The sequence below is a fragment of the Dasypus novemcinctus genome, chromosome 7 (assembly GCF_030445035.2).
Source record: "Dasypus novemcinctus isolate mDasNov1 chromosome 7, mDasNov1.1.hap2, whole genome shotgun sequence".
Lineage (NCBI taxonomy): Eukaryota > Metazoa > Chordata > Mammalia > Cingulata > Dasypodidae > Dasypus > Dasypus novemcinctus.
Window position 1 is genome coordinate 134,244,292 of NC_080679.1, and position 23,662 is coordinate 134,267,953.

Below are 23,662 nucleotides of genomic sequence, written 5' to 3' on the forward strand. Positions count from 1 at the left end.
TAAATGAGCTGAAACAGACAGTATGTGGCCTTTGGTGTCTGGCTTCTTTCGCGTGGCAGCTTGTCAGGTTTCCTCCGTGCTGCAGCATGGATCAGATCAGAACTTCACTCCTTTTATTGTCAAATAAGGGGGTCCAAAACCGTTCTTTTGCATGTGTGGATATTCCCTTGTGCCAGCACCATTTGTTGAAAAGACTATTCTTTTTTCGTTGAATTGTCTTGGCATGGACACTTACTTTTTTTAAAAAAAAAAATTTATTTATTTCTCTCCCCTTCCCCCACCCCCCGCCCTGGTTGCCTGTTCTCTGTGTCTATTTGCTGCGTCATCTTCTTTGTCCGCTTCTGTTGTTGTCAGCGGCACGGGAATCTGTGTTTCTTTTCATTGTATCATCTTGTTGTGTCAACTCTCCATGTGTGCGGCACCATTCCTGGGCAGGCTGCACTTTCTTTTGCGCTGGGCGGCTCTCCATACGGGGCGCACTCCTTGTGCATGGGGCTCCCCTACGTGGGGACACCCCTGGGTGGCAGGGCACTCCTTGTGCGCATCAGCACTGAGCAAGCACCAGCTCCGCACCGGTCAAGGAGGCCCGGGGCTTGAACCGCAGACCTCCCATGTGGTAGACGGACGCTGTATCCATTGGGCCAAGTCTGCTTCCAGGACACTTGCCTTTTATGCCTAAATGTCTTAAGAATTCTTTTTCCTTAAAAGTTCAGAAACTTTACAAGGTAGGAACACTTTTTACTTGTGCACTTTGATAAGTAATTTAGGAATCTTCATTTCAGGGAAAACTAATCTATACACAAGAGGAGGGATTTTTTTTTTCAATTTTTAAATTTATCCCCCCACCCCACCCCCGTTCCCCGTTGTCTGCTCTCTGGGTCCGTTTGCTGTGTGTTCTTCTGTGTCTGCTGGGATTCTCATTAAGCAGCTCTGGGAACCAATCCTGGGAACTTCCAGAATGAGAGAGAGGCGATTACTCTCTTGCACCACCTCAACTTCCAGTTCTGCTACGTCTTCTTATTTTCTCTCCTGTGGCTCTTGTTGTGTCATCTTGCTGTGCCAGCTCTCTGCATCAGTGGGCATTTCTGCGCAGAGCAGATTTCCCGCGCTGGGTGGCACTCCAGCGTGGGGCGGCACTCCCCGGGTGCCAGCTTGCCTTGACCAGGAGGCCCTGGGCACTGAACCCTGGACCTCCTACACAGTACAGGGAAGCCCAATGGGTTGAGCCACATTCGTTTCCCTGAAGACAGATTTTTAAAAGAACAAATACCCCTTGTACTAAAGTTCAATCATTTTCATAGTTTCAGTTTAGTTTTTTTGTATCATCTTTAAAATCAAGCAAAAATTAAAATTGATATTGTTATATATTAAAAATAGCTGGTACAGTAAAATCCGTTCTATACGATTATTTCTGTCTGTTGTCTCTATTATCGCCACTTCATATTTCTGTCTGAATATGCACAAGATTGATAGCTAGAAGTATGATCACTAACACTGATTTTTTTCCTAAGTGGTAGAACTTTGGGGGAGTAATTTCTTCTTTGTGGCTTAATTTTTTAGAAATAAATATGTATCATTTTAAATAAAAAAAGAAAAGTAGCAAGAGGACAGGCTGGAAAAAGATCTAGGGTTTCAGACACCAGGCGAAGCCTGGACACTACCCAGAGAGGGACAGAGGAGGGGATCACGAGGACAGAACTGCGAGCTGAAACCTGCAGCAGCTGCCACCCACCGTCCCCACCGGAAAGACGAGGTAGAACCCTCAGGCCTCTGGGCTGTGGCTCCAGAGAAGGGGGCTCCAGGGATCACCACCCCAGGAAAGGGGAGAGGGAGGGGCACGGCCTGAGGCTGACTCAGCTTCTGACCCATACATTTGGTCTGCTGTGTCCCAGCCCCTCCAGGCTGGGCGGGGCTGCCCGTTGTTTGCCTTGGGAGCCAGCAAGGGGCTAAAGATGTTCGACCCTCCCAGGCTCCTCCTCTACTCAGAGGGACTGATTGTTGAGGACTCCGAGGAGAGTGGAAATATTTCCAACCTGGAAAAAGGGAGGGGGCTGCCAGAGAAGGCTGGAGAACTGTCTCAGAAAAAGTTTGAATTACAAGGCTCCTAGCCTCCAGACAGGAAGCTCTGTCACATGTATCCTGTCTGTGTTGCAACAAATACACTCTGACCAGGCACTGAACTGGTCTACCGAAGAGTGCCATCTGCTGGCAGACCAAGGAAGTGCACTCAAGAAAATAAAAAGAAGGAGAGGCTTTTTCTGGCCTCTATAGCCTCCTTCCCCAAGGCCCTAGGAAGTGGGTCTGCAACCAATTACTGGGTCCAGTGCCCAGTTTTGAGCAACCAGCAGGACAATCCTAACAATCCAGGTCAAGCCAAGAATCAAAGAGCGGTGGCAACACACAGCCTCCGGGCAATCCCTACAAAAGAGAAAGAAGTTGAGCATCTGGGTAAACTACATTCTAATCAGATGACTAGACATCAGCAAAAAATTATGAGCCATACTAAGAAAATGGAAGACATGGCCCAAGAAAAGGAATATACCAAAGCCCCAGAAGAGATGCAGGGTTTGAGAGAACTAATTAGTGAGAAGTGTACAATTTCCAAAATCAAATTAAATGAGTTGAAAGACAATATGGCTAAAGAAATAAATGACATCAAGAAGACATTGAGGGAGCACAAAGAGGAATTTGAAATCCTGAACAGAAAATTAACAGAGCTTGTAGCAGTTTGATATGGTTATGAATTCCAAAAATAAATATTGGATTATGTTTGTAATCTGGTTTGTACCTGGGTGTGATTAAGTTATGATTAGGGTTTTGATTGGGTCATGTCATTAGGGCATAGATAAAAGGGATAGCAAAGGACAGAGTTGAGGGTTTTTTGATGTTGGAGTTTTGATGTTGGAGTTTGACACTGAAGCCTTAAGCTGGAGCCCCAGGAAGTAAGCACACAGAGGAAAGAGAAGCCAGCCCCAGGAAGAAAGGAAGCTTGAGCCCAGGAAGAAGCAAGCCCTGGGAAGAGAGGAACCCTGAATCCAGAGAGAAACAAGACCCTGGAAGGGAGGAACACAGGAAGCCTGAGCCCCTGCAGACGTCAGTAGCATTCTTGCTTCAACATGTGAAAATAGACTTTGGTGAGGGAAGTGACTTATGCTTTATGGCCTGGTGTCTGTAAGCTTCTACCTCAAATAAATACCTTCTATAAAAACCAACCACTTTCAGGTATTTCGCATCAGCACCCCTTTGGATGACTAATACAGAGCTCATGGGAATGAAAAACACAATAGGAGAGATCAAAACAACATTAGAGGGAAATGAATGTGGCTCAAGCAACTGGGCTCCCAACTACCACGTAGGAGGCCCAGGGTTCAATTCCCAGGGCCTCCTGGTGAAGGCAAGCTGGCCCATGTGGTGAGCTGGCTCACATGGAGTGCTGCCCTGTGCAGGAGTGCTGGCCCACATGGAGAGCTGATGCACCAAGATGATGCAACAAAAAGAGACACAGAGGAGAGACAATAAGAGATGCAACAAGACCAGGGAGATGAGGTGGTGCAACAGAATGATTGCTTCTCTCCCACTCTGGAAGGTCCCAGCATTGGTTCCCAGAGCTGCCTAATGAGAACACAAGCAGACACAGAAGAACACAGAGCAAATGGACACAGAGAGCAGACAATGGAGGGAGGGGGGTGAAATAAAAGAAAGAAATCTTGAAAAGAAAAAGCACAGTAGAGGGAAGAGAATGTGGCTCAAGTGATTGAGTTCTTGCCTACTACATGGGTTCGGTTCCCAGTGTCTCCTGGACAAGATGAGCAAGGCAGAGAGCTGGTACAATGTGCAGATGTGGCAAGCTGACACAACGATTTGATGCAACAAGGAAACACAAAGAAAAAAGACAATGAGAAACACAACAAAGTAGGGAGCTGAGGTGGCTCAAGCAACTAAGCACCTCTCTCCCTCATGGGAGGTCCCAGGTTTGGTTCCCAGTGCCTCCTAAAGAGAGGAGCAGACACAGAGAGCACACAGCAAATGGACACAGAGAGCAGACAGCGAGCACAAAACAATGGAGGAGGATAAATAAAAATAAATCTTAAAAAAAAAACACAGCAGAGGCATACAACAGATTAGAAATGACAGAAGAAAGAATAAGTTATACAAAAGGCAGAACAGCTAAAATTGAAGAAAGAAAAGAATGGAAAAAATTGAGCAGGGCCTCAGAGAGTTGAATGAACACATGAAATGCAACAACATATGTGTCAAGGGAGTTCCAGAAGGAGAAGAAAAGGGAAAAGTGGCAGAAAGAATATTTGAGGAAATAATAGCTGAAAATTTCCCAACTCTCATGAAAGAAATGAACTTACATGTCCAAAAAGCACACCTCACCCCAATCAGAATAAATCCAAAGAGACCTACTACAAGACACATACTACTCAGAATGTCAAATGTCAAAGATAGAGAGAAAATTCTCAGAGCAGCAAGGGAGAAGCAAACCATCACTTACAAGGGACACCCAGAAAAACTTAGTGTAGATTTCCCATCAGAAACCATGGAGGTGAGGAGACAGTAGTCTGATACAGTTAGGATATTGAAAGAGAAAAACTGCCAGCCAAGAATTCTTTATCCAACACAATCGTCCTTCAGATATGAAGGTGAGTATAAAATATTCACAAACAAACAGAAACTAAGTTTGCAAAAAGAATCCACCTTTGCAGGAAATACTAAAGGAAACCTTAGAACCTAAAATAAAAAGACAGGAGAGAGAAGCCTGGAGGAGAGTATAGAAGAAAGTATAGAGAAAGGATAACCAAAAGAGGAAAAAGACAAAAATATGATATGACATAAGAAAACCAAAACCATTTTATTTTAAAAGAACAAAATGGTAGAAATAAATAATGCATTTACAGTAGTATCATTGAATGTGAATGGATTAAACTCCTCAATCAAAAGACATACAGGCTGACAGAATGGATAAAAAAATCTAAGCCTGCCATATGTTGTTTGTAAGAAACTCACCTTAGATCCAAGGATACTAACTGGGTGAAAGTGAAATGATGGAAAAAGATACTACATGAAAATATTATAGGAACAAAAAAAGAGCAGGGGTAGCTATACTAATACCAGACAAAACAGACTTTAAATGCAAAAAAGTTATGAGACACAAAAGGCCATTATATATTAATAAAAGGGACAATCCTCCAGGAAGATACAACAGTCATAAACATCTATGCACCTAACCAGGGTACCCCAAAATATATGAGGCAAACTCTGGCAAAACTGAAGGGAGATACAGACTTTGCTAAAATAATTATTGGAGACTTCAACACCCCACTCACATCATTAGATAGAACTTGGCAGAAGATGAACAAGGAAACAGAGAACTTGAACAATATGATAAGTGAGTTAGACTTAACAGACAACACAGAAGGCTGCATCCAAACTCAGTGGGTTCTACCTTCTTCTCAAGTGCCCATAGATCTTTCTCCAGGATAGACCATGTTAGGGCACCATGCAGCTGGGATCTCCCTTCATAAGACTTTCATGCTAATGTGCTGGAGGTGCAGTTAATGTTGGGGTTTAAGATATATTTAGGGGATTTGAATCTCTGGACTGACAATGTGATAGCCAGGTCCTAAGCCTCAACAGACTCCAGCACCTACAATCTGATCTATTGGACTTACCACACTCAGCTAAGATGGAGTTGAAGAAGGACAACCACCACACCATGGAGCCTAGAGTGATTACAACTGAAAATGGGAGGATTGCATCCAGCATCCATGTGGAATCTGAGCCTCCTCTTGACATAGAGGTGCAATGGACACAACCAATCCAATGTCCACATAGAAGAGGTGGCATTGGATTGGGAAAAGTGGACATGGTGGACGATGGGTATGGGGAAGGGCAGGAAGAGATGAGAGGTGGGGGCGTATTTGGGACGTGGAGCTGCCCTGGATGGCGCCTCGGGGGTAATCACTGGACATCGTGGATCCTCACAGGGCCCACTGGATGGAATGGAGGAGAGTATGGGCCATGATGTGGACCATTGTCTATGAGGTGCAGAGGTGCCCAAAGATGTACTTACCAAATCCAATGGATGTGTCATGATGATGGGAACGAGTGTTGTTGGGGGGGGAGAGGGGGGGTGGGGGGGTGGGGTTGAATGGGACCTCACATATATATATATTTTTAATGTAATATTATTACAAAGTCAATAAAAAAAAAAAGACAATACATTTTGCATTTTAAAATAAAAAAAAAATAAAATAAAAACAAGCAAAGAAGCACAATAAAAAAAAAAGGGTGGGAAAATTAAAGCACCTTACAGCACAGAGTAACCAGCCATGTGCAACCCAAAAGAACCTGCAATTATGGATCGGTATATATTCATATTTCAATCAGTGATTTTGTTTCAATAAAACCTAATTAATTATCAATTTAAAAAAAAAAAAGACTGAAATTATCCAACCTTCTCAGATCATAATGGAATAAAACTGAAAAACAATAATAGAGAAGGAAAAAAGTATTTGCAAATGTGTGGAGGCTGAACAACACACTTCTAAATAATCAGTAGGTCAAAAAGGAAATTGCAAATGAAATCCGTAAATATATTGAGACAAAGGAAAACAAGAACACAACTTACCAAAACTTATGGGCTATAGTGAAGGCAGGCCTGACTGGAAAATTTATAGCCCTAAATGACTATATTAAAAAAGAAGAAAGAACTAAAGTCAAAGATTTAACTGAATAACTAGAGAAACTAGAAAAAGAACAGCAAACCAATGCCAAAGCAAGTAAAGGAAAGAAATAACAAAGATTAGAGAACAAATAAATGGAATTGAATACAAAGAAACAATAGAGAAAATCAACAAAACCAAAGGCTGGTTCTTTGAGAAGATCAATAAAATTGACAGACCCCTAGCCAGACTAACAAAGAAAAAAAGAGAGAAGATGCCAATAAACACAGCCAGACATGAAGAGGGGGGGAGGGGCTGTCACAACTGACCCCACAGAAATAAAAGAGGATCCTAAGAGGATATTATGAGGGAAGCAGACTTGGCCCAATGGATAGGGTGTCCACCTACCACATGGGAGGTCCACCGTTCAAACCCAGGGCCTCCTTGATCCGTGTGGAGCTGGCCCATGTGCAGTGCTGATGAGTGCAAGGAGTGCTGTGCCACGAGGGGTGTCCCCGCATAGGTGAGCCCCACACGCAAGGAGTGCACCCTGCAAGGAGAGCCGCCCCACACACAAGGAGTGCACCCAGCAAGGAGAGCCACCCCACACAAAATGCTAAGTTCAGCCTGCTCAGGAGTGGTGCCGCACACATGGAGAGCTGACGCAGCAAGATGACGCAACAGAAAGAGACATAGATTCCTGGTGCTGCTGAAAAGAGTATAAGTGGACACAGAAGAATACACAGTGAATGGACACAGAGAGCAGACATCTGGGGGTGGGGGGTGAGGGTGGGAAGGGGAGAGAAATAAATTTTTAAAAAAAGAGGATATTTTGAGAACCTGTTTGCCAACAAAGTAGACAACCTAGATGAAATGGACAAATTCCTAGAAATGCACAACACACACTAATTTTACAAGAATTACAAGAACTTAACAAACCAGTTCTATTTATTTTATTTTTTAAAAGATTTATTTATTTATTTGTTTGTTAATTTTTAAATTTAATCTCCCCCTTCCCCTCCCCTCTCCTTCTTCCTTCCCCCACCCTTCTGTTTTTGCTGTTTGTATCCATTTGCTGTGTGATCTTCTGTTTCTTTTTCTCTTTCTGGTCTTCTCATTTTTTCCTCTAGGATTCAATGGGATTTGATCCTGGGGACCTCTGAAGTGGAGAGAGGTTCCCTGTTAGTTGTGCCACCTCGGTTCCTGGTTTCTGCTGTTTCATCTTGACTCTCCTCTTTGTCTCTCTTTTGTTGCATCATCATCTTGCTGTGTGACTTACTGGCATGGGCACTAGCTCACTGTGCGGGCACTCTTGCTGCATGGGTGCTCGGGTTGCCACGTGGGCACTGGCTCACCATGAATGTACTGGCTTGCCATGCAGGTACTGGCTCACCATGCAGGTATGCTTTCTCTTCTTCTTTTTCACCAGGAGGCCCCAGGGATCAAAACTGGGCCCTCCCATATGGTAAGTGGAAGCCCTATCCCTTGAGCCACATCTGCTCCTCCAAACAAATCACATTTAAAGAGAATGAGTCTGTCATCAAAAATCTCCCAGCAAAAAAAATATCCAGGATCAGATATCTTCACAGGTGAATTCTACCAAGCATTTTGAAAGAATGCCAATCCTGTTTAAACTCTACCAAAAACCTGAAGAGGAAGAGAAATTACCCAACACATTTTATGAAGCCAACATAATATCCAGGCCAGATAAAGATACTACAAGAAAAGAAAATTACGGACGAATCTCTCTAATGAACATAGATACAAAAATTCTCAACAAAATACTTGCAAATCGAATCCAATAGCATATCAAAAGTCTTATACATCATGACAAAGTGGGATTTATTTCTGTTATGTAAGGATGGTTTAACATAAGAAAATCAATCAATGTAATACACCACATTAACAGACTGAAAGGGAAAAAAACCACGTGATCATTTCAGTTGATGAAGAAAAGGCATTTGACAGCATCCAGCATCCTTTTTTGATAAAAACACTTCAAAAGATAGGACTAGAAGGAAAATTCCTCAATCCAATAAAAGGCATACGTGAAAACCCCACAGTCAATGGGGAAAGGTTGAAAGTTTTCCCTCTAAGATGAGGAACAAGACAAGGATGCCCACTGTCACACTGTTACTCAATATTGTACTAGAGGTTCTAGCTAGGGCAATTAGACAAGGGAAAAACATTAAAGGCATCCCAATAGGAGGACGAAATAAAACTCTGTTTGCAGATGACATGATCCTGAATTTAGAAAATTTTGAAGTACTCACAACAAAGCTACTTGAGCTAATAAATAAGTTCAGCAAGGTGGCAGGATACAAGATCAACACACAAAAATCAGTAATGTTTTTGTACACTAGTACTGAACAATCTGAGTAGGAAATCGGGGGAAATTCCATTTTCAATAGCAACAAAAAACTCAAATACCTAGGAATTAACTTAAACAAGGAAGTTCAGGACCTATATACAGAAAACTACAAAAGGATGCTAAAAGAAACTTTAAAAGACCTAAACAAATGGAAAGACATTCCGTGTTCATGGATTGAAAGACTAAATATCGTGAAGATGTCAATCTTACCCAAACTGATTTATAGATTCAATGCAATACCAATCAAAATTCCAACAGCCTACTTTACAAAATTATAAAGGGCAATTACCAAATTCATTTGGAAGGGAAAGTGCACCTGAATTCTACAACAGAAGAGCGACATGGGGGGACTTTCTCTGCCTGACCTTGAAACATATTAGAAAGCTATAGTGGTCAAAACAGCACGGTGCTGTCATAAAGACAGATACATTGATCAGTGGAATAGAACTGAGAATCCAGAAATAAACCTTTATCTCTCTGGCCAACTAGTTTTTGACAAATCTACCAAGTCCATATTAATGGGAGAAAAAAGTTTCTTCAACAAATGGTGCTGGGAGAACTGGATATCTATAACCAAAAGAATGAAAGAGGACCCCTATCTCACTCCCTGTACAAGAATCAACTCAAAATGGATTAAAGACGTACATATCAATGCCAGTACCATAAGCTTCTAGAAGAAAATGCAGGGAAACGTCTTCAAGACCTTGTAGCAGATGGTGTTTTCTTGGACACTACACTCAAAGCACATGCAACAAAAGAAAATATAGATAAATAGAACGCTTTTACACCTCACAGGACTTTGCCAAAAGGGTGAAAAGGCAGCCGACTCAGTGGGTGAAGATATTTGGAAATCACATGTCTGGTTGAGGTATAATATCCAGGACATATAAAGAGATGTTACAACTCAACTGTGAAAAGAAAAATGACCCAATTAAAAAATGGGCCTAAGACTTGGATAGACATTTGTATAAAGAAGAAATACCAATGCAAAAAACAAAACAAAACAAAAAACCCCCACAACACAAGAAAAAATGCTCAGCCTCACTAATGATTAGGGAAATGCAAATCAAATTACAATGAGATATCATTATACACCTACCAGAATGGCCGCTATTGAAAGGACAGAGAACTCTAAGTGTGGGGAGGATGTGGAGAGATAGGAAAACTTATTCCCTGTTGGTGGGAATGCAGAATGGGACAGCCTCTGTGGAGGACTGTTTGGCAGTTCCTAAAGAAGTTGAATATAGATTTGCCACATGATCCTGCAATACCGCTACTGGGTACATACCCAGAAGAATTGAGAGCAGTGACGCAAACAGACATCTGCACATCTATGCTCATAGTGGCATTATTCACGATTGCCAAAGTTGGAAACAACCCAGGTGTCCATCAACCAATGAATGGATAAACTGTGGTGTCTTTACATGATGGAATATTATGCAGCTGTAAGAAGAAATGAAGTCATAGAATTCAAGACGGCAAGGATGAAACTAGAGGACATTAGGTTGAATGAAGCAAGCCAGAAATAAAAGGACAACTACTGTATGATTGTGTTACTATGAACCAAATAGATTGTGTGACATATTGTTTGATTCAAGGAAAAAAATTTTAATGTATCCATTTGTAGCACTTTGATATAGTTATGAAATCCAAAAATAGATATTGGGTTATGTTTGTAAACTGGCCTGTACCTGGGATGACTAAATTATGATTAGGGCTTTGATTGGGCCACGTCATTAGGGTGTTGAGTCCCCACCTTTGGTGGGTGGGGACTGGAGACTCACAGATAAAAGGCATGGCAAAGGACAGAGTTGAGGGTCACTGATGTTGGAGTTTTGATGTTGGAGTTTGAATGCTGAAGCCTTAAGCTGGAGCCCTGGGAAGTAATCTCACAGAGGAAAGAGAAGCCAGCCCCAGGAAGAGAGGAAACCTAGGCCCAGGAAGAAGTAAGCCCTGGAAAGAAAGGAACCTTCAACCCAGAGAGAAGCAAGACCCTGGAAGGGAAGAAACCCAGGAAGCCTGAACCCTTGCAGATGTTGGCAGCCATCTTGCTCCAACACGTGAAAATAGACTTTGATCAGGGAAGTAACTTACACTTAACGGCCTGGTATCTGTAAGCTCCTACAACAAATAAATACCCTTTATAAAAACCAACCAATTTCTGGTATTTTGCATCAGCACCCCTTTGGCTGACTAATATACCATTTAATTGAGAAGTAACTTTTTACTCAACTGTATTTGTTTTTATTTTTATTTATTTATTTTTTAAGATTTATTTATTTTTATTTAATTCTCCCCTCTCCCCTGGTTGTCTGTGTTCTGTGTCTATTTGCTGCGTCTTGTTTCTTTGTCTGCTTCTGTTGTCATCAGTGGCACGGGAAGTGTGGGTGGCACCATTCCTGGGCAGGCTGCACTTTCTTTTCACGCTGGGCGGCTCTCCTTATGGAGTGCACTCCTTGCGTATGGGGCTCCCCTATGCAGGGGACACCCCTGCGTGGCACGGCACTCCTTGCGCGCATCAGCACTGTGCATGGGCCAGCTCCACACGGGTCAAGGAGGCCCGGGGTTTGAACCACGGACCTCCCATGTGGTAGGTGGATGCCCTAACCACTGGGCCAAGTCCATTTCCCATGTTTTTATTTTTAATTACTTATATTTTCAATTATTAAATGTACAAAATAAAGTTTAAATTTTATATAAAAGCAAAATCACTACTTACAGTAAAAGAGTCAGCATCTTGAACATTTTCAACACTCTGAAATGTTTCAAAGTGATTCCATTCTTTCCTATCACACTGTAATGTTTCATTTTATCGAGTTCTGACCTAGGGATTCTTCAATTCTGAGCAAACTAGCTAAATATCCACCACAGTCCAAATATTGGCCCCTTGGTACTATCTGAAAGGGCTCTGAACAGAATATCTCATTTAATAATTTCATCAACATCCCAGAAATAGAAACTAGTATCCCAGTTTGACAGGTGTGGCAACAGTAGTTCAAAGATGTTAAAAAGTTTACCCAAGGCACTAGAATAAGTGCAGGGGAAAAAACAGTCCTCTGTGATGCCTTTGGTGCCCTCTATTTGCCCCTCCAAGCCCGTTAATATATTCTCATGACTCTGAGGTCAAGTCAAAATTACAGAACAGGGCGTACCAGACTCGAGGCTTGGATTCGGGCACATTTTTGTGGTTCCTTTTGTCAGGTCTTCCTCCCCCTTGCACCCTGCCCTTCTGCCTTACCATTTCTTGCTCCTCCCTTTTTCTGCCAAGGTACTTTAAACCTGACCTACCTGGGAGCCCCTACGTGTTCTGTCTCTAATCTACCAATTTTGTAATCTGCCCACATTCATTTGGCTCAGTGCTTGTCTCTCTCAGAAGACTCTACCTTCCTGGAAGGCAGTGACTGATTCATCTTTCTATGCCCACAGCTTCAGGCAGGATTCAATAAATATTTCTCCAATTCAATTCCAAGGTCCAGCTCAGTTACTATTGCTACAAAATTTTTCCTGCCACTTCCATCCTCAGTGATCATTTTCTCTTCTGAGCCCTGAAAGCACTTTTATTTTATACCACTCATTTAGCACTTAGCACATGCTGAGTGCTCTAACTGCCCTCAAACTTAACCCAGAAACTCAACACATGATAATGATAGAAGAAAAGAAAATGGAATTTTGGAAAGCTTGCTGCTGTTTTACACACTTAAACAAACAAACAAAAAACTCCATTAAATCTGCCTGTGGAAGGCAGAAACCTGCTGAGCTGTGCTGGACTCCTGAGCCAGGGCAATGGTGAGATAATAAATGTGCTTTGTTTTAACCTGATAAATTTGTGGTAATTTGTTTTGAAGCATGGAAATGGGACAGCTGTAAAGAGAGGAAGCAGCAGGGTGCACCGTATGTCAGCTGCAGCAACCGGCGACCCACACTCCCCGAGAGTCCTGCAGAAACTCCAAATCCTAGGCTGTTATAACGGCAGAGGTTAACTAACTACTGAGACTTCTGAGACACTGTTGTGCTAATCGGAATAAAAAAAAAGACACATTGTAAGGATTCCATTTTCTCATTTGTAAAAATAAAAAGTGATATGTGAATGAAACATTTTATATCCAGCCAAACTGACTTTCAAGTATTAAGACTGTGAACAGTTACTAATATATAAGAACTCAAGGAATATTGTATTCCTGAACTCTTCTTGAGGAATCTACCAGAAAACAGGTTTCAAACAGTTAAAATGGCTAGAGAAATAATGGCATAAGTGTTTGGTAAGCTTTAAATATGTTGTCATTCCTAGAATTTAATACTAATTGAGGGTAAGAAGAGACAGTATAGTATATAATGGCAATATATGCTATCATTGTAGATTTAGCACAACTGTTTGAAAAATGAGGGGAGACCCTTCAAAGAGGTGCAGCTCAGTTTCCCCACCACTAGAATGTGGCTATGCTTACTCACTTATTTCCAAAGAGAGGATTTCGGAAAGAGGGGGAGAAGGTAACTGCGCAGCGGTACACCTGGCAAACACTGTTTCATGTATGTTTAGATTTGTGTATCTGCCTGTTAAAAAGTCCTAGAAGCAACAGCCAATCAACAGCAACGAGCATGCTCTCCTACCAAGGCTGTGGTGTGAAATGCCACTTTTCAGTAAATGAAAGCAGGGATTCTTAAAGGAATGACAAATTCCCAGAGCAGGAAATATACAAGATGAGTCTGGAATATATTATCATACCAGTTGGCAAGGTCAGATCAAAAAAGATTCAAGAGCCAACCTGAGGGTTTTTCTATTGGCCAAAGATTGGAAAATTTGAGCCTCAATAAACCTACTGACTGAAATTGATTTGAAAGATGTTACATTTGTTTAAATCCGTAAACTAAAAAAAAAAAAAAAAAAAAACAAAGACAAAAATAATAAGAAAAAATAAAAATAAATCCACAAATTTATGATACTGAAAAAGAAAACCTAATTGGTTACCTGTGGAGGATGATATAACATATATATTATTTTGAAAGCTGATAAATAAAAGGTTGGTGCCAAGTACTTAACTAGCCCTTTCTATACGGACTGTTCCAGGGGGGCAACCAAATAGTAGATGAGGGAAAATGTCTCTTTATAAAAATATTCCAGGTAACAAATGAAAAAGAAATACCATATTTACATTAAGAGCAAGCAGACACTGAGCTCAGGTACAAGCATCAGAAAAAGAGACAATCAGACATAACGTATCTCCCAATGAAAGACCACAAGACCACATGTAGTCCAACCAATGTCAAAAATCACACCTGAGTCTGAGCAAGTCTCTGGATCCAGCAAGCTATTTATAGAATTATAGAGGATAAATATGTTGAACTATACTATTAAGTACAATCAGCAAACACAGTTGAGAAACATTCTAAGTTAAACAATTGTGTTTTATAAGGATCACTTATAGATTAGAGATTTAAAAGGCATATAAAAAATGGGCAAGATATAATGTTTAGGGATATATACTTGGGTGATAACACCATAAAGAAAGGCAAAAAAAAAATTGATTAATATAAAGGTCAAAATAGTGGATTGTGGAAATGGCAAGGCAGAATATTTCAGTTGTTCGGTTGGATCTTTAATTTTAGCTCTTTCTTCTTTTTAAATATAGGCATTTATGGCTATAAATTTCCCTCTCAGCACTGCCTTTGCTGCATCCCGTAAGTTTTCATAAGTTGTGTTCTCATTTTCATTTGTCTCAATATATTTCCTAATTTCACTTACAATTTCTTCCTTGGCCCACTGATTGCTTAGGAGTGTGTTGTTCAGCCTCCACACATTTGTGAAATTTCCCCTTTCCCATCCTTTACTGATTTCCAGTTTCATTCCACTGTGATCTAAGAAGGTGCCTTGTATATCAACCTTTTTTATATTTATTGAGAGCTGCATTGTGCCCTAACATGTGGTCTATCCTGGAGAAAGATCCATGGGCACTTGAGAAGAATGAATAACTCCCTGATCTGGAATGCAATATTCAGTATATGTCTATTAGGTTTAGCTTATTTATCATATTGTTCTCTGCTTCCTTGTTGATCATCTATCTAGTTCTATCTAATGATGTAAATGGTGTGAAGTCTCCAACTATTTCTGTAGAGATATCTGTTTCTCTCTTGAGTTTTGCCAGAGTTTGCCTCATGTATTTTGGGGCACCTTGGGTAGATGCATTGACATTTATGAGTGTTATTTCTTCCTGGTGGATTGACTCTTCTATTAATATATGACAGCCTTCTGTATCTCTTATAACTTTTTTTTGCACTTAAAGTCTCTTTTGTCTGATATTAGTATAGCTATTGCTGCTCATTTTTGGTTACTATTTGTGTGGAATATTTTTTTCCATCTTTTCACTTTCAGCCAGTTTGTATCTCTGGGTCTAAGGTGAGTTTCTTGTAGGCAGCAAATGGAAGGTTTATGTTTTTTTAAAAATTCATTCTGTCAGCCTATATTTTTTTATTTTATTTTTATTTATTTCTCATCCCCATCATTATTTTGCACTTGCTCTCTGCTCTCTGTGTTTATTCGTTGTGTGCTGTGTCTGCTCATCTTCTTTTTAGGAGGCACTGGGAACCAAATCTGGGACCTCCCATGTGGTAGGCGGGTGCCCAACTGCTTGAGCCACATCGCTTCCCAGTCTATATGTGTTTTTTTAAGATTTATTTTATCGGGAAACGGACTTGGCCCAGTGGTTAGGGCGTCTGTCTACCACATGGGAGGTCCGCGGTTCAAACCCTGGGCCTCCTTGACCCGTGTGGAGCTGGCCCACATGCAGTGCTGATGTGTGCAAGGAGTGCCGTGCCACGCAGGGGTGTCCCCCGTGTAGGGGAGCCCCACGCGCAATGAGGGCACCCCATAAGGAGAGCCACTCAGCATGAAAGAAAGTACAGCCTGCCCAGGAATGGTGCCGCACACACGGAGAGCTGACACAAGATGATGCAACAAAAAGAAACACAGATTCCTGTGCCGCTGACAACAACAGAAGTGGACAAAGAAGAACAGGCAGCAAATAGACACAGAGCAGACAACTGGGGCGGGGGGGAGGGGAGAGAAATAAATAAATAAATCTTAAAAAAGAAGATTTATTTTATCTTTTTCCCACCCTTTTGTTGTTTGCATTTGCTGTGTCTGTTTGTTGTGTTGGTCTTTTTTTAGGCGGCATGGGGAACTGAACCTGGTACCTCCCACGTGGGAAAGAGGTGTCTAATTATTTGAGGCACCGCCACTCTCTGCTTTGTTGTGTCGCCTGTTGTTTTCCTCTGTGTGTCTCTTGTTGCATCATCTTGTTTTGTCAGCTTACCATGCCGGCCCATTTTGTCATCTTGCTGTCCTGCTCGTTTTCTTTAGAAGACACCAGAACTGAACCTGGACTTCCTGTATGGTAGGTGGGAGCCCAATCACTTGAGCCACATCTACTTAACCAGTCCAAATATTTTGATTGCAGAGTTTAATCCAGTCACATTCAATGATATTACTGTAAATACATTATTTATTTCCACCATTTTATTCTTTGCTTTTCATATGTCATATCTTCTTTTTCTTTCTTTTTCTTTTTCTTTTTTGGCTATCCTTTCTCCTATTGCCTTCTACATTCTCCTCCAAGCCTCTCACTCCCGTCTTTTTCTTTCAAGCTGCAAGGCTCCCGTAAATACTTTCTGCAAAGGCAGATTTTTTTTTTCAAAGATTTGTTTTTTTATTTTTATTTCTTTCCCTTCCCCTCCCCCCCAGTTTTCTGTTCTCTGTGTCTATCTACTGCGTGTTCTTCTTTGTGCGCTTCTGTTGTTGTCAGCAGCACTGGAATCTGTGTTTCTTTTTGTTGCATCATCTTGTTGTGTCAGCTCTCTGTGTGTATGGTGTCATTCCTGGGCAGGCTGTACTTTCTTTTGCGCTGGATGGCTCTCCTTACGGGGCGCACTCCTTGTGCGTGGGGCTCCTCTACGCGGGGACACCCCTGCGTGGCAGGGCACTCCTTGTGCGCATCAGCACTGCGCATGGGCCAGCTCCACACAGGTCAAGGAGGCCGGGGTTTGAACTGCGGACCTCCCATGTGGTAGACGAATGCCCTAACCACTGGACCAAGTCTGCTTCCCAGATTCTTTTTTATGAACTGTCTTAGTTTCTGTTTATTTGTGAATATTTTTTTTTTTTTAAGATTTATTTTTATTTATTTAATTCCCCTCCCCTCCCCCGGTTGTCTGTTTTCTGTGTCTATTTGCTGCGTCTTGTTTCTTTGTCCACTTCTGTTGTCCTCAGCGGCACGGGAAGTGTGGGCGGCGCCATTCCTGGGCAGGCTGCTCCCTCCTTCGCGCTGGGCGGCTCTCCTTATGGGTGTACTCCTTGCGCGTGGGGCTCCCCTACGCAGGGGACACCCCTGTGTGGCAGGGCACTCCTTGTGCGCATCAGCACTGCACATGGGCCAGCTCCACACGGGTCAGGGAGGCCCGGGGTTTGAACCGTGGACCTCCCATATGGTAGACGGACGCCCCATCCACTGGGCCAAAGTCCGTTTCCCTATTTGTGAATATTTTAAACTGACCTTCATATTTGAAGGACAATTTTGCTGGATGAAGAATTCTCAGTTGAGAATTTTTCTCTTTCAGTATCCTAATTAAATCATACCACTGTCTTCTAGCCTCCATGGTTTCTGATGAGAAATCTGTACTAAATTCCACTGGGTGTTCCTTGTACGTGGTGGTTTGCTTCTCCCTTGCTGCCCTCAGAATTTTCTTTCTTTCTTTTTTTTTTAAGATTTATTTTATTTTATTTCTTTTCCCTTCCCTGTGCCCCACCCCCCATTGTCTGCTCTCTTGTGTACATTTGCTGTGTGTTCTTCTGTGTCTGCTTGGTGGCACCAGGAATCTGTGTCTCCTTTTGTTGCGTCATCTTGCTGCATCAACTCTCTGTATGTACCACTCCTGGAAGGGCAGGAGGGCTGTGGTTTTTTTTTTTTGCATGGGGCAACTCTCCTTGTGGGGCGCACTCCTTGTGCATGGGGCTCCCCTATGCAGGGGACACACCTGCATGGCACGGCACTCCTTGTGCGCGGCAGCATTGCACATGGACCAGCTCACCACATGGGCCAGGAGGCCCTGGGTTTGAACCCTGGACCTCCTATATGGTAGGTGGATGCTCTATCAGTTGAGCCACATCTCCTTCCCAGAATTTTCTCTTTATCTTTGACATTTGACATTCTGAGTAATATGTGTCTTGGAATAGGTCTATTAGGATTTATTCTGATTGGGGTATACTGCACTTCTTTAACATATAAATTCATTTCTTTCATTATAGTTGGGAAATTTTCAGCCGTTATTTCCTCAGATACTCTTTCTGTCTCCTTCTCTGTCTCTTCTCCTTCTGAGACCCCCGTGGCATGCATGTTGGTGCCCTTCATGCTGTCATTTAACTCCCTGAGCCTCTGCTCAATTTCCCTTCTTTTCTCTCTCTTCAATTTCAGCTGTTCTGTTCTCTCTATCACTTATTCTTTCTTCTATCATTTTGAGTCTGCTGTTGTATGCCTTTAATGTGTTTTTTTAATATCGCTTATCATGTCTTTCATTCTCATGAGCTTTTATTTTTCTGTTTGGGTTTTCAAATTCTTCTTTGTGTTTACTCAGTGTCTTCCTGATGTCCTTGATTTCTCTCTCTTTTATAGGGAGGTAGTGGTAGAAGCTGTGTGTTGCTGCCACTGTTTGATTCCTGGTTCAACGAGCTCTGGGTCTTTAGGATTGTTCCTATTCGTTGGTCATATCTGGGCCATGGACCCAGTACTTGGTTGCAGATCCACTTCCAAGGGCCTTGGGGAGGGAGGCTGTAAAGGCCGGTAAAAACCTCTCTTACTTATTTACTTTTTTTTCTTTATTTTCTTTTAAATGTTACAATCAATAAATATGAGGTCCCCATATACCCCCCACACCCCACCCCACTCCTCCCACATCAACCTCTTCCATCATTGTCGCACATATTTACTTTTAGTTTTCTCACATGCACTTCCTTGATCGGCCAGCAGATGGTGATCTTCCCCAGGTCTCTCAGGTCAAAGCCTGGCCAGGGTGTGCACACCGCAACATAGGCAGCAGCAGTGTGGACAGAGGGTCCTGCCTGGGGCTAAGAGCCTGGCAAGTCAAACTGCCCCGGGGCTGGTCTCCAAATGTTGCTGGCCACCCCCTCCCTTTTCCCAGGTAGGAAATAGTCCCACTCCCCTCTGTGTCCTCAACTACAGTCCGTCCATAGGGAAAGTGTTGAGAGGGTTGGATCTCCTTGGTCCCTGCTGGCTCCCAGGGCACACAGCCTCTGGCTGGCACAGACTGGACAGCAGGAGCTCCATCCCCACCCCCCCTGGGGAGGCGGGAGCTGTCTTTCCTCGGTCTCTGGGCAGCTGCAGGTGCTTTGGGCCCACACAGACTGGCTGGTTGGATGGCCATGCTTCCGTTCTCACGCCCGTAGGCAGAGGGACAGCACTCCTTCAGCCTCTCAGGGCAACCGCAGGTGTTTTCAGCCCACGTGGATGAGACTGTTGGGCCCTCCAGAGGGTCCATCTCCACAACTGGCCGGGGAGGAGGGGGCCCAGTGCTACACCAGTCTTCCTGGCAACTATGGTCAGTTTTGACATGCACGGCTTAGTTTGCTTCCCACACCTGCAGCTCCATCCCTGCTCCAGGAAGGGGGGGGGGGGGGATGTCCTGAAGCTTCATCAGTCTCTCCAGTCACCTACAGGTTGTCTTGACCTAAGCGGCTAGAATTAGTGCACATGGCATGGCTCTGTCCCTACTCCCAGCAGAGGAAGAAGTGGGAGATACTTCGTCAATTCCTGTGTAGCTCGGGCAGGTTTGGCCTCCACATCCTATATTACAAACTACATCCTTGGCTCCTACTGTACACCCAGCAAGGGAGAAAGGTCAAGAAAGCCCTAAAATAAAGAAACTGTACCCAGAAAAACCACTTCTAGTAAGCCAGATGCCAAGAACCAACAAAAAATTACAATCCACACCAAGAAACAGGAAGATATGGCCCAGTCAAAGGAACAAGATAAGCCTCCAGGTGACATAAAGGAGTTGAGACAACTAATTATAAATGTTCAAACAAATCTCCTTATTAAATTCAATGAGATGGTTAAAGAGATTAAGATATTAAGAAGACACTGGGGGAAGTGAATTTGGCTCAATGGATAGAGCATCTGCCTCCCACATGGGAGGTCCAGGGTTCAAACCCAGGGCCTCCTGACCTGTGTGATGAGCTGGCCTATGCGCAGAGCTGATGTGCGCAAGGAGTGCCGTGCCGCACAGGGGTGTCCCTCATATAGGGGAGCCCCATGTGCAAGGAGTGTGCCCTGTAAGGAGAGCCGCCCAGCGTGAAAAAAGTGAAGCCTGCCCAGGAGTTGCACTGCATGCACGGAGAGCTGACGCAGCAAGATGACACAACAAAGAGACACAGATTCTGGGTGCCACTGACAAGAATACAAGTGGACACAGAAGAATACACAGTGAATGGACACAGAAAGCAGACAACTGGGGAGGGAGAGAAATAAAAAAAAAATAAATCTTAAAAAAAAAGACACTGGGTGAGCACAAAAAAGAATTTGAAAGCATATATAGAAAAATAGCAGGTCTTATGAGAATTAAAGGCACACTAAATGAAATTAAAAATACACTGGAGGGAAGTTGATCTGGCTCAAGCAGTTGGGTGCCCACCTACCACTTGGGAGGTCCAGGTTTGGTTCCCAGTGCCTCCTAAAGAAGATGAGCAAGACAGTGAGCTGATGAGATAGGCTGGTGCACAGAGCTGACACAAGATGATACAGTAAGATGATGCAACAAAGAGACATGGTGAGGAAACACAATGAGAGACACAATGAGCAGGGAGCAGCGGTGGCTCAAGTGATTAGGTGAATTCCTCCCACATGGGAAGTCTCAGGTTCAGTTCCCAGTGCCTCCTAAAAATAAGATGAACAAAGAGCACACAGTGAGCACAGACAATGGTGGGTAGGGTGGAGGGAGAGAAATAAATCTTTAAAAAATACAATGAAGGCATATAACAGCAGATTTGAGGAGGCAGAAGAAATGATCAGTGAGCTTGAAGACATGGCCTCCAAAAGCAAACATACAAAAGAGCAGATAAAGAAAAGAATGGAAAAAATTGAACAGGGTCCCAAGGAACTCAATGATGGCAAGTGATGTGCAAACATGCATGTCATATATGTCCCAGAAGGAGAAGAGAAGGGAAAAGGGGCAGAAGGAATATTTGAAGAAATAATGGTAGAAAATTTCCCACCCTATTGAAGGACATAGATATCCATGTCCAAGAAGCACAATGTACTCCCATCCAAAAACATCTGAATAGACCAACTCCAAGACACATACTCATCAGAATGCAAATGCCAAAAACAAAGAGAGAATTCTCAGAGCAGCAAGAGAAAAGGGGTACATTGCATACAAGGGATGCCCAATAAAATTAAATGCTGATTTCTCATCAGAAACTATGGAGGCAAGAAAGCAGTAGTATGATATAATTATAGTATTGAAAGAGAAAAACTGCTAGACAAGAATCTTATATCCGGCAAGACTGTTTTTCAAAAATGAGGGAATGGGAGTGGATGTGGCTCAAGAAGTTGGGCACCTGCCTCCCACACAGGAGGCCCCAGGTTTGGTTCCCAGTGCCTCCTAAAGAAGACAAGCAGACACAATGAACAGATATAACAAGCTGCTTCAACAAGCTGATGCACAAACAGACACAACGAGAAGAGAAAATGAGCAATGTGCAGACAAAATGAGCAGATAAAGCAAGCAGACAACGAGCAGAAAAAAGAGCCACCTTGGGGGAGATGCATTAAAATAACACAGTAAATGTGAGGGCAGACCATGTGCAGTGTTGATGCGCACAAGGAGTGTCATGCCACATAGGGGTGTCCCCCACATAGGGGAGCCCCACATGCAAGGAGTGTGCCCTGTAAGGAGAGCTGCCCCACACAAAAGAAGTCCAGCCTGCCCAGGAGTGGCATCGCACACATGGAGAGCTGATGCAGCAAAATGATGCAACAAGAAAGAGACACAGATTCCTGGTGCTGCTGACAAGAGTACAAGCAGACACAGAAGAACACACAGCAAATGGACACAGAAAGCAGACAACTGGGGTGGGGGAGAAGGGGAGGAAAATAAATAAAAATAAATCTTTGAAAAAGGGATGGCAGGGAAGCAGCTGTGGCTCAATCATTTGGGCTTCCATCTACCATATGGGAGGCCCTGGGTTCATGCCCCAGGGCCTCTTTGTGAAGGCAAGCTTGCCCACACACTGCAGAGCACCGCCCAGCCTGCAGGCACTGTGGAGTGCCACCTGGCTCACAGGCACTGTGAAGAGCTGACTCAGCAAGGTGACACAATTAAAAAAGGGAAACAAGCAAAAACACAGAAGAGCACACAGCGAATGGATACAGAGAGCAGACAGCAAGCAAGCCACAAGTGGGGAAGGGAAATAAAAATAAATAAATAAATACAGACACAGAAGAATGCACAGTGAATGGACACAGAAAGCAGACAACACGCAAAAAGCCACAATGTGGGGGGGGGGGATAAAAAAATGAGGGCAAGTTTAGAATATTCACAGGTAAACAGAAACTGAGAGAGTTTGTAACCAAGATACTGGCATTACAGGATATACTAAAGGGAATGTTACAGCCAGAAAAGAAAAGAAAGGAGAGAGAGATTTGGAAAAGAGTCTAGAAATAAAGATTATATCTGTAAAAGTAACTACAAGTGTAAAAAGAATGTGAAAATAAAATATGACAGATAAACCCAAAGGTCAAAATGGGTGAAATATGAACTGCCTTTACAGTAATAGCAACGAACGTTAATGGATTAAACTCCCAATTAAAAGACACAGACTGTCAAATTGGATAAGAAAATAAGAGCCATCAAGGATACAAACAGATTGAAAGTGAAATATATTGGAAAATATATTCCCCACATGCAGTGAACAAAAACAAACACATAAATAAACAAATAAAACCCAAAAACTGGAGTAGCTATATTTATATAGGGTGAAATAGACTTTAAAGCAAAACTGTTATTAGAGACAAGGAAGGACATTATATATTAATAAAAGGGGCAATTCACCAGGGAGAAATAACAATCATAAATATATATACACGTAACCAGGATTCCCCAAATTACAGGAGGCAAACAATGGCAAAATTGAAGGGCGAAATAAATGTCTTTACAATAATAATTGGAGACTTCAATACACCACTTTCAGCATTGGCTAGAACATCTGGGTGGAGGATCAATGAAGAAACAGAGAGGTTGAATAATATGATAAATGGACTAACCCTAATAGACATATACAGAACCCTGCACCCCAAAACAGCAGGGCAAACATTCTTCTCAAGTGTTCATGGATCTTTCTCCACGATAGACCACATGTTGAGTCACAAAGAAGATCTCAGTAAATTCAGTAAGATCACAGATATACAAAGCACTTTCTCTGATCATAATGGGAAAAAGTTGAAAATCAAAAACTGGCAGAAAAAGGGAAAATTCACATATATATGTAGATTAAATAACACACTACTTTTGTTAAAGATTCTTAAAAATTTCTTTCTCTCCCCTTTGCCCCCCCACCATTGTC